General features: G+C 41.9%; 1 protein-coding gene and 1 pseudogene across 2 annotated transcripts in view; one reads left to right on the top strand and one right to left on the bottom strand.

Moving 5' to 3' along the window:
* The window catches only part of PABIR2 (PABIR family member 2), a 202,938-nt gene that overhangs the window by 83,290 nt on the left and 103,348 nt on the right, over window positions 1-16,300 (top strand). The gene's annotated exons all lie outside the window — the stretch shown is intronic.
* Window positions 6,089-6,476, bottom strand: LOC109253695 (60S ribosomal protein L32-like; annotated as a pseudogene).

Below are 16,300 nucleotides of genomic sequence, written 5' to 3'. Positions count from 1 at the left end.
CATGTAGGTAGTTTTGTTTTTCTACTTTGTTTACAGATGCATTCCTTGAGCCTCAAACAGTGTTTAGCACGTAGCAGGCACTAATACGTTGTTTTTGAAAGAATGAATGAACAAATGAATATTGAAAAATGCTCTCTAAAATGGCCAGAGTGGTTATCTCTAGGTCTTGTGATTAAGGGTATTTTATTTTCCTTTCTTTTACATTTTGTTTGGATTCTTTTACAACGAGCATGCTTTCTTTTTTATCAGGAAGAAAATTCTTTTAATTTTTGAAACCACCTCCACCCTTGTCAGTTACCTATGACCTCCACGTACCCCTATTTGGTTGAATTCAGGGCAAAGTGGTTGCTTTGCCATTGTAAATCCATATTTGGGCAGGAAGATCAGAATGATAGCAGAGAGATATGTTGGCTCTTAGAGAGCCGGAGGCTGGAAAAGTGGACTAGGAGGTGAAGACTGACAGGAGCCATGGGGAAAAAAGACTTGCGCCTTGCAGGAAAGAAAGGAGTGAGGCTGGGTTTTTGCAGAGCAGAGCAGCATAGCACAAGAAGCCGGGAGCCCCTTGCACAACCTGACCTGGGGGGGAAAAGGAGCCCGTGGAACCCAGAGAGCACAGTGAGTTTTGCAATCTAAATTCTTAACTCACAATTGTGGATGGACATAGGAGATAATAAAAAAGCCAAGCTACGGTTCCGAGATTGTGCCTTTTGGTATAGAAATGCCTCATTCCCTTTGATGGTGGCGGTGGAAAATGACAGAAGCCTTCTGTGTGAGGAGGTCCTTGGTTCTCTATTTTTTTTCTGCGGCTGCAGGAGGAGCAAGTTGGATTATGTGTGTGTTTGCCCAAGCACGCTCTGTCCTCCCCTCCATTCCCCTCCATTAGCCTCCTGCTCCCCATCCCCAGAATATGCCTGCATTTCTCCAGCGTGGAAGGTTAATCCCCTGCTAGCGTTTCTCCTGTCCTGCATTATGCTAAATGAGCGCTCATTTCCTTCCCGGCCTTGAGTTACAAAACGCTCTCTTCTGTTGCCCAAGTCTTGGCAAGTGCAGGCTCCAGGAAAAGGGTGGTGGTAGAGATAGGGCTGCCAGATAAAATACAGCATGCCCAGTTAAGTCTGAATTTCAGATAACCAATGAATTTTCAGGATGAGTATATCCCAGATATTGCATGGGACATACTTACGCCAAAGAATTAGTCACCCTTTATCTGTAATTCAATTTTGTTGTGTGTGCAGACTCTGGCAACCGTAGGTAGAGAAAAAACTCATCTTGTGATGCAAGCATTTTCCCCGTGCTTTTCATCCAAAATTTGCCAGATGTTTCTTAGACGGGCTTTCAATTGACAAAGGGGGAAATGACTGACTTATTAAGTTGAAACTAGACTGCAAATTAGCACTAGAGCTGAAATTTTAAGTTTTCAACTTCTTCCACCCACAATTTAAATCCATGACCTCCATGCCAGTCATTTATGGGCTAGAAGGAAGCAGGAATAGACTCAGCAGAAAGGCACAGATTCCCACGAAAAGTAAGATTTGAAAAGAATTTAAGGGCAATGGCTCTCAGGATTTTAATTTCCTTTGGACTGTGGACATGACTATGTTTAGTCTCTAAGGTAGTGTTTCTCCAAGCGTGGTGCCTGAACTACCTGCCTCGGAATCATCTGGGAAGCAGTCTGTAAATACAGACAGAAAGTAAAGCCAACCGATCCTTTTAAGGATTGAGCCTATGGTCTTTGTCTCGCTGCCACCACAATCACTACCCTTTTCATCTCCAGAACTTTTATTTGATTCCACTAATAGCTTTTATCTGGGGGATCTCAATGACAGAGGGGTTGTTAGTTACTTTTAAGGTTTTGTTTTTTTCCAGTGTGCATGACAAAAGCAAAATTATGAAATGGCAAAGTTATTAAAAGGCAAAATTGAAGACGGGTTTGACTCCTCCCCTGACACACTCTTGGATAAAGGAATCCCAAATAACTATGCGTTGTAAGAGAAGAGATGATTGGCCTCGCCTGCATTCAGTCACCAAATTGAATTTGATCTTGGAAGCTGAAGAAATCTCTATCATCATCATCTTGCCTTGGTACCTTGCCATTCCATAAAATCTCCTCTACTTTTTCTGGGCCCAACTCCAAGAGAACTAATCATATCTTAATAATTTGGTACAGAATCACAGTATAATTCCTGCAGGTCAGTGTTGAACCCTATCAGATTGGAGAGTAGAAACTATTACCCAGAACTGGAAAGAATGAGGTCCAAGAGGTACAGCTTGACTTTCAAAGCATCCCTAGGACATATGTACAACCGGAATGGCTTTTTAAATTAAGGAATTACAATTATTCTCTATTAGAGCAAAGCAAAGCAAATGTGTTCAGTCATTCTGTCATTTCACATTTATAGCAAACAGTCTCACATTGGGTCAATTCCTTAATCGCATGCTAATAAAAATAACATAAATAGTTTGGTAACTCACCCCATGCTACTAAAATGCAAGTAACCCAAGATGGCTTGGCTATGTTGTTCTCATCTCATTTTATCACCAGGGACTCGATTCTTCTTAGTTGGCCTTCTGTGCTGCCAGTTGATACTTGCCTAAATATTTCCTTCATACTCAGAACGTTATAGCTCCTTTTTCAGGCTTCAAATATTTCCACCTAATTCTAGAAATACGTGAGGTACGCCTGAAACGCTGACAGCTGTAACTCAGACCCGAAATAGTCAGGCCTACTCTAGGAGGCACACTGAGCAAACAGAACCAGGAGTTTGAAGGTGACAGCTGAACAGGCATCAATAGGAAACTGCCAGGTGCTCGGTTGACCCAGTGAGGGATGGGAACAGACAGATTCTATTTCTAGAAATAGTACAGAGAATGCCAACGAGTCATGGGATAGACACGGTAGTACAAATCTTCTCTTCCATTTTGTGGGTAGCTTGAGAGGATATCTCAGTAACCTTAAACCTGCTGGGAAAATTAACATGTCTCATGAATAATCTTTGACATTGATTTGTTCAACTCCTATTATTTTCAAGTTACTTTGCTAGGCACTTGGAAGGAATATAAAATAGTTTAGGATAGAGGCTCTACTCACATGGAGTTTTCACACCAGTTGGGGAATCAAGACAAGTATAGGAAAGTCATATCTTATGAGGGGTTAGGTTCCTGGTGAGCAAAAACATAACAATTTATAGACGAAATACCCCTCAAAAGTTCCTTTGAAAGGTGCTACACTGGAGACAGATATACCATTTTTGGTAAGTCCAGCACGGGCTTGTCTTTATTATTTCCTCCAACGTTATACCAGATCACTCTTTAGTTGAGAACCATGCCAATCGGCTTGCATTTAGGGACCATATTGAATTTCGAAAGCACATATGTTTAAGCATGAGAATCATTCATGAGAGGCTCACAGGAACCAACACCATATGAGGGAACAGCAGATTCACATCTCTCAGTTTAAGTTAACTCCAAGGCAAAACAAAGTGGAATGGTGGATAGAATTACCCACACAATTTCAACTGTGTGCCCACTCTCTCCCTCCCTCGCTCCCTCTTTCTCTCTCTACCCTCTCTCTCAAAGTTTCGGAATATGGATGGATTCATGTAAGAATGGTTTGCTTACATTGTACCTCTCAATACCTATGTGCCCAGATAGGAGAGGCCACAAGAAGGCGAGTTTCACCACTTACTGATTGTATGACGTTGGCCAAGTGAACCCCACAGAGCATCCAGTCCCTCATCCATAAAATGAGAATAATAATTGCATCTTCCTGACAAGATCGTTCTGCCAATCAAATGCAATGCTCACAAAATGCTTCACCTAGTGCCTAGTAACATAAAAGCCTTAATAATGGTTAACGTGTGTGTGTGTGTGTAATTGCTTTTATTTTTCAACTTTATTGAGGTATAACAAGTAAAATTGTAAGATATTTAAAGTATACATCACAACCATTTGATATTTTTTTAACTTTCACTTATTTTTGAGAGAGAGAGAGGGGTGGGGGAGAGACAGAGAGAGAGGGAGACAGAGAATCCAAAGCAGGCTCCAGGCTCCGGGCTGTCAGCACAGAGCCCGATGTGGGGCTCGAATTCGTGAACCATGAGATCATGACCCAAGTTAAAGTTGGACGCTCAGCTGACTGAGCCACCCAGGGGCCCCATCAGCCATTTGATATGCAGTGTGAAAGGGATTCTCATCATCTGGTTAGTTAACACATCCATCACCTCAGGTATTTATCTCTTTTTTTTTTGTAGAACATTTACATTCTACTCTCTTAGCAAATTTCAATGATATGATACAGTGTTACCAACTATAGTCACGATGTTTTACATCACCTCCTCAGACCTTGCTCATCTGATAGCTGGAAGCTGGTATCCTTTTACCAACCTCTCTCTGTTTCCCCTACCCACCCCCCCAGCTCCTGGCAACCACTTTTCTACTCTCTGTTTCTAAGACTTTGACTTCCTTTTAAAGTATTCCACATATAAGTGATACCATACAGAATCTGTCTTTATTTGGCTCATTTCACTTAGTATAATGCCCTCAAGGTCCATCCGTGTTGTCACAAATGGCAGGATTTTTGCCTTTCTCAGGGACAAATAATATTCCTGTGTGTGTGTGTGTGTGTGTGTGTGTGTGTGTGTGTGTGTGTCACATTAAAATGTGATGGGATTGCTGGGTCATATGGTAGTACTATTTGTAATTTTTTGAGGAAGCTGCATACTGTTTTCCAGAGTGGCCGTGCCAATTTACATTCCTATCCACAGTGCACAAAGGTTCCCTTTGCTTCACATCCTTGCCAACACTTGTTATCCCTTAACTTTTTTTAAATTAACATTTCTTTTTTATGCTTATTTATTTGTTTTTGAGAGAGAGAGCAAGCAAGTATGTGCACGTGCAAGCAGAGGAGAGGCAGAGAGAGAGGGAGAGAGGGAAATCCCAAGCAGGCTCTGCAGTGTCAGGGCAGAGCCCAATGCGGGGCTCTATCTCATGATCTGTGAGATCATGACCTGAGTCGAAATCAAGAGTCAGACACTTAACCAACTGAACCACCCAGGCGCCCCTCATCTTTTTGATGATAGCTATTCCAACAGGTGTGAGGTGATATCTGATTATGGTTTTGACTTGCATTTCCCTGACGGTTAGTGATGTTGAGCACCTTTTCATGTACCTATTGGGCCACTTGTATGTCTTCTTTGGGAAAATGTCTATTTAGTTGCTCTGCCTGTTTTTAAATGCAGATTGGTTTTTTGCTATAGAGCCGTGAGAGTTCTGTTTATATATTGGTTATTAACCCTTTATCAGATATGATTTGCAAACATTTTCTCTCATTCGGTAGGTTTATTTTCATTTTGTTGATGGATTCCTTTGCTGTGCTAAAGCTTTTTAGTTTGGTGAAGTCCCACTTATTTGTTTTTGCTTTTATTGCCTTTGCTTTTGGTGTCAAATCTAAAAAAATTATTGCCAAGACTGACGTCAAGGAACTTTTTCTGTTTTCTTCTAGGAGTTTTAGGGTTTCAGGTCTTATGTTCAAGTCTTTAATTTATTTTGAGTTGATTTTTGTGTATAGTGTAAGGGTCCAGTTTCATTATTTTGCATATGGCTGTCCGGTTTTCTCAACACCATTTATTTTTTTATTTTCATTTTTTCTTTAATCTTTATTTTTGAGAGAAAGAGAGAGAGACAGAGAGCAGGGAAAGGACAGAGAGAGAGAGAGAGAGTGGGGAAAGGACAGAGAAAGAGGGAGACACAGAATCGGAAGCAGGCTCCGGGCTCTAAGCTGTCAGGACAAAGCCCAATGCGGGGCTCAAACTCACAAAGCGTGAGATCATGACCTGAGCTGAAGTCCGCTGCTTAACCGACTGAGCCACCCAGGCGCCCCTCTCAACACCATTTATTGAAGAGACTATCCTTTCCCCACTGTGTATTCTTGACCCCTTTGTCATAGATTGATTGATCATATATGTATGAGTTTATTACTGGGCTCTCTATTCTGTTTCATTGACCTATATGTGTTTTAATGTAAATACCATACTGGGTTTCTTTTTGTAGTTTTATTAACACAAATGCAATGTGCGCATAAGCTGTCTGTCTAGTAATTTTCTCCACTGTGCAGCCTGGCATTGGGATTGGTGACTCTGATGGCCAGCTGGGCTGCCCTTTACACAGTGGCTTTGGAGGACACATTGTGAGCAGTCTCCGCACAGTAAGATTTGTTGCGCATCAGCAGCATTTCAAGCTCCTTGACGTTGTGGGCTAGGAATTTCTGGAAGCCACTGAGCAGCATGTGCCTTGTTTTCTTGTTGCTCTCATAACCAAATGTTGGGCATCAGGATCTGGCCCTTGAGTCTTCTGTGCACTCTATTGTCAATGCCTCTGGGTTTCTGCCACTTGGCGTTTAATTTTGACTGGTGTGAAATGAACTTCTTGGTTCTCTTTTTAATGATTTTGGGCTTCACCAGAAGTGTGAGGGCAGACATCTCTGCAGGCAGTGCAGTGCCAAGGTCATACTGTCTTGATAACTATAGCTCTGCAACATAGCTTAGAATCAGGAAGTGTAATGCCTCCAATTTTATTCTTTTTTCTCAAACTTACTTTGGCTCTTCTGGGTCTTTTGTGGTTCCATATAAATTTTAAGATTGTTTTATTTTATTTATGTGAAAAATGCTGGTAGAATTTTGATAGGGATTGCATTGAATCTGGAGATTGCTTTGTGTGGCATGGACATTTTAACAGTATTAATTCTTCTCATCTATGAGCACAGAGTATCTTATTTATTTGTGTCATCTTCAGTTTCTTTCATCAGTGTCATAATTTTCAGTTTACAGATCTTTCACCTCCTTGGTTAAATTTATTCCTAGGTATTTTATTCTTTTTGATGTAATTGCAAGCAGGATTATTTTCTCGATTTCTCTTTCTGTTCATTTTTAGCATACAGAACTGCAACTGATTTTTGTATATTGATTTTGTACCCTGAAAGTTTATTGAACTTGTTTATTAGTTCTGACAGCTTCTTTGGTAGAATCTTTGCATTTTCCATGTATAATATCATGTCTTCTGCAAATAGAAAAAGTCTTTCTCTTTTCCAATTTGGATGTCTTTTATTTCTTTTTCTTGTCTAATTGCTGTGGCTAGGACTTCCAGTACAGTGTTGAATAAAAGTGGTGAGAGTGGGCATCTTTGTCTTGTTCCTGATCTTAGAGGAAAAGTTTTTAGCTTTTCACATTGAATATGATACTGGTGGTAGGTTTGTCATATGTAGCCTTTATTATGTTGAGGTATACTCCCTCTCTACCTGTTTTTTTGAGTGTCTTGTTTTATCATGAATGGATGTTAGATTTTGTCAAATGCATTTTCTGCATCTATTGAGATAATCATATGATTTTTATCCTTCATTTTATTAATGTGGTGTATCTCATTGATTTATTTGTGGATATTGAAACATCCTTGCATCCCTGGAATAAACCCCACTTGATCATGGTATATTATCCTCTTAATGTACGGTTGAATTCAGTTTGATGATATTTTGTTGAGGATTTTTACATTTATGTTCATGAGGAATATTGGCTTATTTTTTTTCCTCTGGTGTCTTTGTCTGGTTTTGGTATCAGGGTAATGCTGACCTCGTAAAATGAGTCTAGCTAGAAGTGTTCCTTCCTCTTCCATTTTTTAGAAGAGTTTGAGAAGGATTGTTATTAATTCTTTAAGCTTTTTATGGAATTCACCCCTGACACCATCTGGTCCTGGAGTTTTCTTTGTTGTGAGGTTTTTGATTATGGATTCCTTACTAGTAATCCATCTGTTTAGATTGTCTATTTCTTTATGATTCAGTCTTTGTAGGCTGTATATTTCTAGGAATTTATTCATTTCTTCTAGGTTGCACAATTTATTGTTTCATAGTTACCCATTGTAGTCTTTTATGATTCTTTGCATTTCTGTGGTATCATTTCTAATGTTTCTTGTTTCATTTATGTTTATATATTTGAGTCCTCTCTCCTTTTTTCTTGGTAAGTCTAACTAAAGGTTTGTCTGTTTTATTTATCTTTTTAAAAAGCTGCTCTTAATTTCACAGATCTTTTCTATTGTCTTTTTAGTCTTTATTTCATTTATTTCTGCTCTGATCTTTGTTATTTCCTTCCTTCTACTGATTTTGCACTTAGTTTGTTGTTTTTTCTTCCAGTTCCTTGAGGTGTAAAGTTAGGTTGTCTATTTGAGCTTTTTCTTCTTCCTTAATGTAGGAATAAATCACTACGAATCCCACTAGAACTGCTTTTGCTGCATCCCATAATATACTACTGTTAACTCTTCTAGCAAGTGGTTTAGATGTGGTGTATCGGATGAGAGACATGCCTTACGTGTTGAGGAATTTCAGAGGAGGGAGACATAACTGGATGTGTGTTGGCAGCGATGAGTCAAGGGTGAAGTGATTTTGAACTTGATGAGGAATAGGTGACATTGGAGAATTGGAGGGGAGGGAAGGAGTGAAGGTGGAACACAGAGAAAGCCAAGGTATAGACATGTGGGGATGCTCAAGAGACCAAATGTAAATGGGGGTGGGTGAGGAATCCTGTGTAGCAGAACATTAGGAGTTACTAGGGAAGTGGAGCCATATGACTAACAGCCTCGAATGCCAGGCTGTGATTCTGGAGGAATTGTTTGAGATTTTTCAGGCAAGGGTGATAGGATGATAAAACTTATGTCAATATATTTTCTAAATGTGGCTTATCTGTCCAAGTCTAGCTCACAGCCACTTCCTATTGGAAGCCTTACTAGACCACTTCCCCCTCCTGAATTTCACTGTTCCTTTTCCAAATTCTGTTGACACTGATTGCTCTTCCCCTGCAGTAATTTTGACTTTAACCTTCTACTGTCTCCTCTTGGGAACTAACTATGTTTTGTGTATGTGTGTTGTGTAGGGAGAGGATATATTTTCTCTGAATATATGGCCTTGCCTTTCACTTCCTCTTTCCAATATAAAGCTTAGCACATTGTGATCTCTGAAGGAATAGTTTGAATTAACTCAGTGATTGATTATGGACATGCCTAATTGGAGTAGGGAAAACAAAAATGTCCCACAGGCAGGATGTGTACTGGCTCTGTGAGGAAAGTAGTAAAATTTTAAAAAGGTGGACAGGATTCACTGTCATAGACTCATTCCTGAAGCCCCAGAGTCAAGTTTTGTAGACATTTTTCGAAATATCTTTGCCTAAGTTACTTGGGACCTTCCAAGCCAAACCTTCCAAGGCTGGCTAGCTGGCTGGCTGGATTAACTGGTGTAATGGCCTCAGAGAATGGAGGGCTGACCAGGAAGAGATGCCCCAAGTGCAGCCCTATGTGGGAAACCAGCTTCCTCACAGCCCAGAGAAGGAAGAGAAAGGGCCTCTGTCTTTAATCGCAGCTATTCAAGAAACCAGCTCTGCTGAGAGCAGCAGACGCTGGGAGACAAAAAAAAATACATAGTCTTTGCAAAGGAAACTTTTTTCCAACCTGAGGTCAAGCCCAAGAGTCAAACTGCAAAGGGGCTGGGAGGGAGAGCCTGGGTATGAAATGACCAAGAGAGCCTATTACAGGCCTGTTTCCAAAGAACCACATCTCTATGCCTGTCACAGTCCCTCTTCCCAAACACCCATCAAATGAAATAACCCATGTGTACCCATCATTTGTTCAGCGTGGAAGCTTGATGCTTTTCTAATAGAAATCTGTAAGTTAACCTGGTTTGCAAAGGCCTCTAAACACATCAACAGAAGAAATTATTTGAAATTGATTCTGGTTAGGACTTGTCTCCTTCCTTGTGTTCACAATGACATTGTCATTGGCAGTTTAGAGCCTTGATACCTGCTGCCCTCCCTGGGCCCCCGCACCGCTTTCTGGATTCCCAGCTGGAACTGTTCCTGGGGCTCCAAAATGACCCTTTCCTGAGCCTCCACCAATCAGAGTCCCATCCCTCAGCCCACCCATCTCGTCCAGATGTTGAGGAGAAAGCATTCTGATTTAACTAATGCACACTAAGGTGTAAGTGAGGTCATATACAAACTAGCCCAGGTGTGTTTGCATTTCCAGAAGAGCCATCATAAGGAACAGAATTCTAAACAGTCAAATTTCCAGTGTTATTTTGGGGCGTTGTGTGATGAGACGAGTCTTATTGGGCCAACTCAAATATACCACATGGGTAACCGCCTCTGCCACGTCTGATGCCATTCCCTGCTCTTGGAATGTTCTGGCCTCTTCTGTCTCTCTCTGTCTCTAAGTTCTGTTTTTCCTTCAGGGCTCAGCTCAAGCCTTGCCCATGAAGCCTGCCCAGAGAGCACCTGGCTTGAATTTCTGCCCCACTCGGAAGTCCTTGCTTCTCACTTGTTCCATCTGGGTTAGTTTGGTTTCCTCGAGCAGATCCTGAGCTCTGTGAGAACAGGAATCATGTTTTTTTTTTTGTTTTTTTTTTTAATTTTTTTTTTCAACGTTTTTTTTTTTTATTTATTTTTGGGACAGAGAGAGACAGAGCATGAACGGGGGAGGGGCAGAGAGAGAGGGAGACACAGAATCGGAAACAGGCTCCGAGCCATCAGCCCAGAGCCTGACGCGGGGCTCGAACTCACGGACTGCGAGATCGTGACCTGGCTGAAGTCGGACGCTTCACCGACTGCGCCACCCAGGCGCCCCAGGAATCATGTTTTAAACTTCTTGTCTGTCTTCCATAGCCCTTGGCATGATGCTGGGCTCAGAAGAAGTGTACAAGAAATTTTTGTAACAGTCATTGCTTTCCCACATATTATCCAATTTGAGTCACAGCTACCCCATAAGGTAGGGTGTCATTATGCCTCTTTTACAGAGGAACTAGTTGGGGGGGGACACACTGCTGAAAAGAAAAAAGTTAATTTAAAATTCCATCTCTTTTCTATTTCTGGAAGTTCTCAATTTATCAGCCAATATGATATTTTTGAGTTTGACCTCTGTGACCAGCACTGTGCAATTGGAAACGTAAAAGAGGCATAGATAGGGGCATCTGGGTGGCTCAGTTAATTAAGTATCCGACTCTTGGTCTCAGCTTAGGTCATGGTCTCACAGTTCATGAGTTCAAGCCCTGCATCAGGCTCTGTGCTGACAGCACAGAGCCTTCTTGGGATTCTCTCTCTCTCTCTCTCTCTCTCTCTGTCTCTCTCCCCCCCTCCCCCGTTCATTCTCTCTCAAAATGAACAAATTTTTAAAAGCTTTTTAAAAAGTGGCATAGACCTGGCACCCTGCCTTCAAGTCAGTTGTGGGGTAGTGCCCCCAAACCTGACTAATCATCGTGAACACCTCAGGAGCTTGTTCACACACAGACTCCCAGGCCATCCCCAGAGATTCTGATTCAGTAGGTCTGGGATAGGCCTCAGGTCCGTTCTCAAAACCACTTGAAGCCTCCTGATAATCAGCCATGTTTGAAAGCCATTGCTGCCCTGAGGCATATATTTTTCGTGCTTGATAAGCCTGTGAAGATGATTGAGTCAGGTGTTCCCTGAAAACGAGGCACACACTACTGACGGGACTGAGGCACACAAACTTTATTTTTATTGTTACATATTTATCTTAATGTATATTAGAAAAATATATAGCCATTCCATAAAATCATGACTTCACAGATGTGATCATTTCCTTTTATGAAAAATGTACATGATTCTGACACATGCTACAGCGTGGATGAACCTTGAAGACACTATGCTAAATGAAATAAGCCAGAGACAAAATAAACAGTTGCCCTATGATTCCACTTATATGAGGTACCTAGAATACTCTCAGAGAGACAGAAAGTAGAATAGTGGTTGCTAGGGACTAGGGAAAGAGGAAATGGTGAATTATTGTTTAACGTGTATGGACTTCCAGTGTTGCAATATTTGGGAGAGAGTTCTGGAGACGGATGGTGGTGATGATTGCACAATAGTGTGAATGTACTTAATGTCACTTAACTGGACACTTAAAAATTTTTAAAACGGTAAAGTTTATGTTCTATATGTTTTACCACAATGAAAAATGTATTTCTTTTTTTTAAATTGTTTTTAATGTTTATTTTTGAGAGAGAGAGAGAGAGAGAGAGAGAGAAACAGAGCGTGAACAGGGGAGGAGCAGAGAGACAGGGAGACACAGAATCAGAAGCAGGCTCCAGGCTCCAAGCACAGAGCCTGACACGGGTCTCGAACTCACAAACCACAAGATCATGACCTGGGCTGAAGTCGGACACTCAACCGAATGAGCCACCCAGGCTTCCCAGAAAAATGTATTTCAATCAAAAAGAAAGATAGGAAACTTCTACTTAAATAAAAGTAGAGATTGATTGCAGGTACAGCAAATGTGAAGGTGCTGTGCAAATAACCTGTACCTGAGAAACAGTGTTGTGGTTTCACTCTCTAATTTTGCTTAGGAGAACACCAACACCCAAAGGGGAGTGACTGCCCAATGTCCAATGTCGCATATTGAGTCAAAAGCAAGGCCGGGACTAGCACCCAGGTTTCCTGACTCTTTCAATATTTTTTCCTTTATATCATCTGAATATTTGCTAAAATATCATGGTGGAGGCAACAGGCACAGAGGGTAGTGCCTATATGCTAGATAAGTCAGGGAGAGCTTGCTGGAGGAAGCGGACCTTGTCAGAGGCCCTCAGAGATACGAAGATGTGTAAATTCGGGGCGATAGAAGGTGGGCACAAAAACAAACACAGGCCCGGAAGCAGGAGTGAATGTGGTTTGTGGTTCATACCGATACAAGGAGGATGGAGCCCCGGCCGGAGCTATGGGTTCGTTCTGAAATAATGTAAGGTTCCTGAATGATAGGTCAATTTAGATTCAATACAATGAGCAATAGGGCAACCCTTCTGGAATTTTGGGCAGAGCTGTGGCAGTGGCAACAGAGGGGCGTAGGCAACTCAGAGGCTGATTTAAAGGCAAGTCATGAAGCAGAACAACCAGAACTTAGTCATCTGTGAAAGGGCAGATGAAGGAAAGAGAGAAATCTAGGATGAGCCCAAGGTTTCGAGGCCTGGCTGTTTGAGTCATCGTACGTAGTGCCCTCACCAGAAATGAAAAAAAAGTAGGAAAAGGAGATGCTTCGGAGCAAAGGTGAAACATTTGGTTTGGGGCGTAGGGAGTGGGACGTAATGGTGCAACATCTGAGTGGAGATGGTCTCCAAGTAGCTTGAAATTTAAGATATGAGATTGGGGTGAGGTTAGAGGTGATTGGACTCTTTTTAATTCTGGATACTGTACACAAGAATGATCTTCCAGTGACATATTCACTTTTATTTATCATTAATTTAAAAGACATATTGTTTTCATAAAGAAATTGTGGTGTAAGACTTTGAACGCGAGGGAACAGCAACTTAAGTGCCTTCAAAGCCAGAAAACATCAAGGAGAGGGTGGGAATGGCCCAAGTGAGTAATTATGTTTTCTCTTCTGGAAAGAAAAGAGAGGAAAACCATGGTGTAATTTCCAGTTGTCCTTTCTTGGAGCTCTAACGCATAGAAGGATTTAGTGTCCTTGTCACCCAATGCAACCTTTCAAAGAACTGCTGGAGGAGTATTTAGTAATGAACCTTTGGGAACACCTTGTATGCAATCCAGCTCCTCTGCAATTAATGCAGTATGGCAGCTGCCTGAATGATTCATATCACAGCATCACACAGCACCACATCATTTGACAAAGCGGGAACGGGAGGATTGACACTCTTTGCCGTGTTGTCTGTTACAGACTTGCTCAGCGTCTGAAAGGCTATACCCCCTTAAGCATGACTGACAAAACACTTGGATTTGCTATAAAAAAAAAAACCCTAAAAAATCTCATCTCTGATTTCTGTGAGTCAAATGAGTGGAAAATGTCCGAGTTGGGGGAAAACGGCAGGTTTAGCAGATGTTCTCGTGCACTCTTAGAGCAGGAGGGAAAACGGTCCGCTCTGGCCACATTTACAGAGACGACTGGGGGAGCCCTTTCTTCTAAACTTGTTTCCTGGAGTCAGGGCTGGCCATTAGGAAACAAGAGAAGTTTCTGCTTGGCCCCTTCACTTCTCTTCCTGTCTTCTGTTTCTCTCCTCACAACTACTTTCAGTAGTCCACAGGCTCACCTCCAAGTGCCCAGAGCTATCACACAGCCCCACTGTGAGGCCTCTCTAAAACTAAGAATAACTACTGTGTATTGAGAATCGACAGTGTGCCCAACAGGCACTATGCTAGGTGCTTTATATATGCATTATCTCATTTAGTCCTCAAACAAAATTATGAGGTAAGTAGCTATTATTCCCCTCATTGTACAGATCAGGAAAGTGAAACTTGATGAAGTTAAATAAATTCCACTAAGGCACAAGCCCAAGTCCAGCACTCGTTCCACTACATCACACTTTGTCCAAGAGTGAGAGGAGGAAAGGGGGCATAACCTAGCCAGCTAAAGCAGCTACATTAACTCTAGCAACCAGTAGACTCTCACATCATATACTGAGCAATGAACTTCCCAGAAGACTTTAAATCTACCCCCTAAGACAGACTCCACTGATGGTCTGAAAGAAACTAGAAAGACCCTTTCTGCCTTTGACAGGGGTAAAGGGAGAGTTTTGATTTGACAAGAAGTTTATGGTCACTCTTCAGATGATTTCAGATGAGAAAAGCATAACACACATTTTCCTTAGGCTTTGTAAATGATTTTGAATTCGCACTTTGTTTCTATCTAGCTATTCCCATGACTGATCTGTGACAGAATCTTAATGCTAATATTCCTTTCATGATCTCTTTCTGTTGATACATCATTCTTAAGAGTGGCGTAAAATTAGAGGGGCACTGGGAAATCTTTGTGATTTGTAATTATCCCCCTATTACATTGTAAGCCCTCTGGAAGAGTAGGCTATCATTTCTTCTTGAATTATTGCCCAATTTGTTATTGGGATTAGTTCATCCCATCGGTTTCTAAGATGAAGACTAAAAACCAGGATTCTTGGTCATGCTGAAGAAGAAAAAGGGCAAGGGCCAAGCTGCAATTGGGGTCCTGGAAGGGGCAATTGGTCCAGCAGCAGGCAGGGCTCATACTGAGTACTTCTCATTCTCTCACCTAGTCCTCCCTGTGCCAAACGAGATGGCTGGCTGAGGTGAAGGGAGATGTTGAACCAGAGAAAAGGATTTTTCTTTGTTTATTTAATATTCAATAAAAAGTAAACCACCTTTGTATACCCTGGGTTTGGCATCGTACCCTGCAAGAGATACTCTGGGCCACCAACTTTCCTATCTTCAAACCATAGGAAGACAGGGCTGGAAAGGAACTCCTAATGCATCTAGTTCTACCCTGAGTTGCACAGATGGGGAACAGAGAGGCTCAGAGAAAGAGATGGATTTGCTCAAGGTCATGCAGTGAGTTAGTTGTGGGCCAGGACCCAGATGTCCTGATTCTTGGATGAGCATTCTTCCACTTCACCACATTGTAACCTCATCAACAGCAGACCTCCGATTAAGGACCTCTCGGCTTACATCCATTTCAGGTTCCAAAGTATTCTCCTAGCTGGCTTTTGGGACTTGCTTGGTAATTCAAGACCGTTTGGATAGTGCCTAAGTGTCATCCTGGATTATTCTTCCCAGATCAGCTGCAATCCAGGTCAGGATGGAACGCTGCCACCAAATCAGTCCTCCCTGGCCTCTGCATTATGAGTAAAGGAAAATGAATGTCTCCGTCTTCTGTCTGGGGCTTTCAGATTGCTGAACAGATGTCTGTCTCAAAATGACTCCTTAGCTACCAGGCAGGGAAAAAGACCGGCTACAAGCCCTGATAAGGGACACAAGCCTTTAGAGTGCAAGAGAGCTGCCGTCGTCTACCTCCCTCTTCCCCACAGGACCAAATGTACAACATGTTGAATTTTCCTTGTCAAAGAGGATGTGTACAGACTCCCCTGACTTGAAGCAGCCTGGTGAGCCCTGTGTTTTGGAAAATTGGCTTTTAAGTCCGAGCTTGAGTTCTTCTCAGAAGACCTTAATCTGTTCTTCTATCAGTTACTAGATTCAAGACAGTTTTTTCCATTCACATGAAATAATCAATATTTTCCCAGTCCTGACCCAAAAAGGGAACGATTCCGTTTCATCCCGCCTGCTATATTACATGTATTTCCATGTTTTACATCCCCTTACCCACCAGCCTGTGGCCCCACATGGGCACTATTTTTGGAACTAACCTAAGAGAAAGGTTGGTGGCACTGGGGTGAGGAATTTGAGAAGGGATTCCTGTGTCTCTAGTGCTTGGCCCAGTAAAAGTAACGATCTGGGTTACCACTCAGTGCTGCAGGTGTTTAGCTCCTGCTGGGACTTTCAAT

This window comes from Panthera pardus, unplaced genomic scaffold (assembly GCF_024362965.1).
Source record: "Panthera pardus isolate Hobbes unplaced genomic scaffold, ASM2436296v1 HiC_scaffold_27, whole genome shotgun sequence".
NCBI lineage: Eukaryota > Metazoa > Chordata > Mammalia > Carnivora > Felidae > Panthera > Panthera pardus.
Note: the sequence above shows the minus strand (reverse complement) of the source record. Positions and strands in the feature narration are given on the sequence as shown.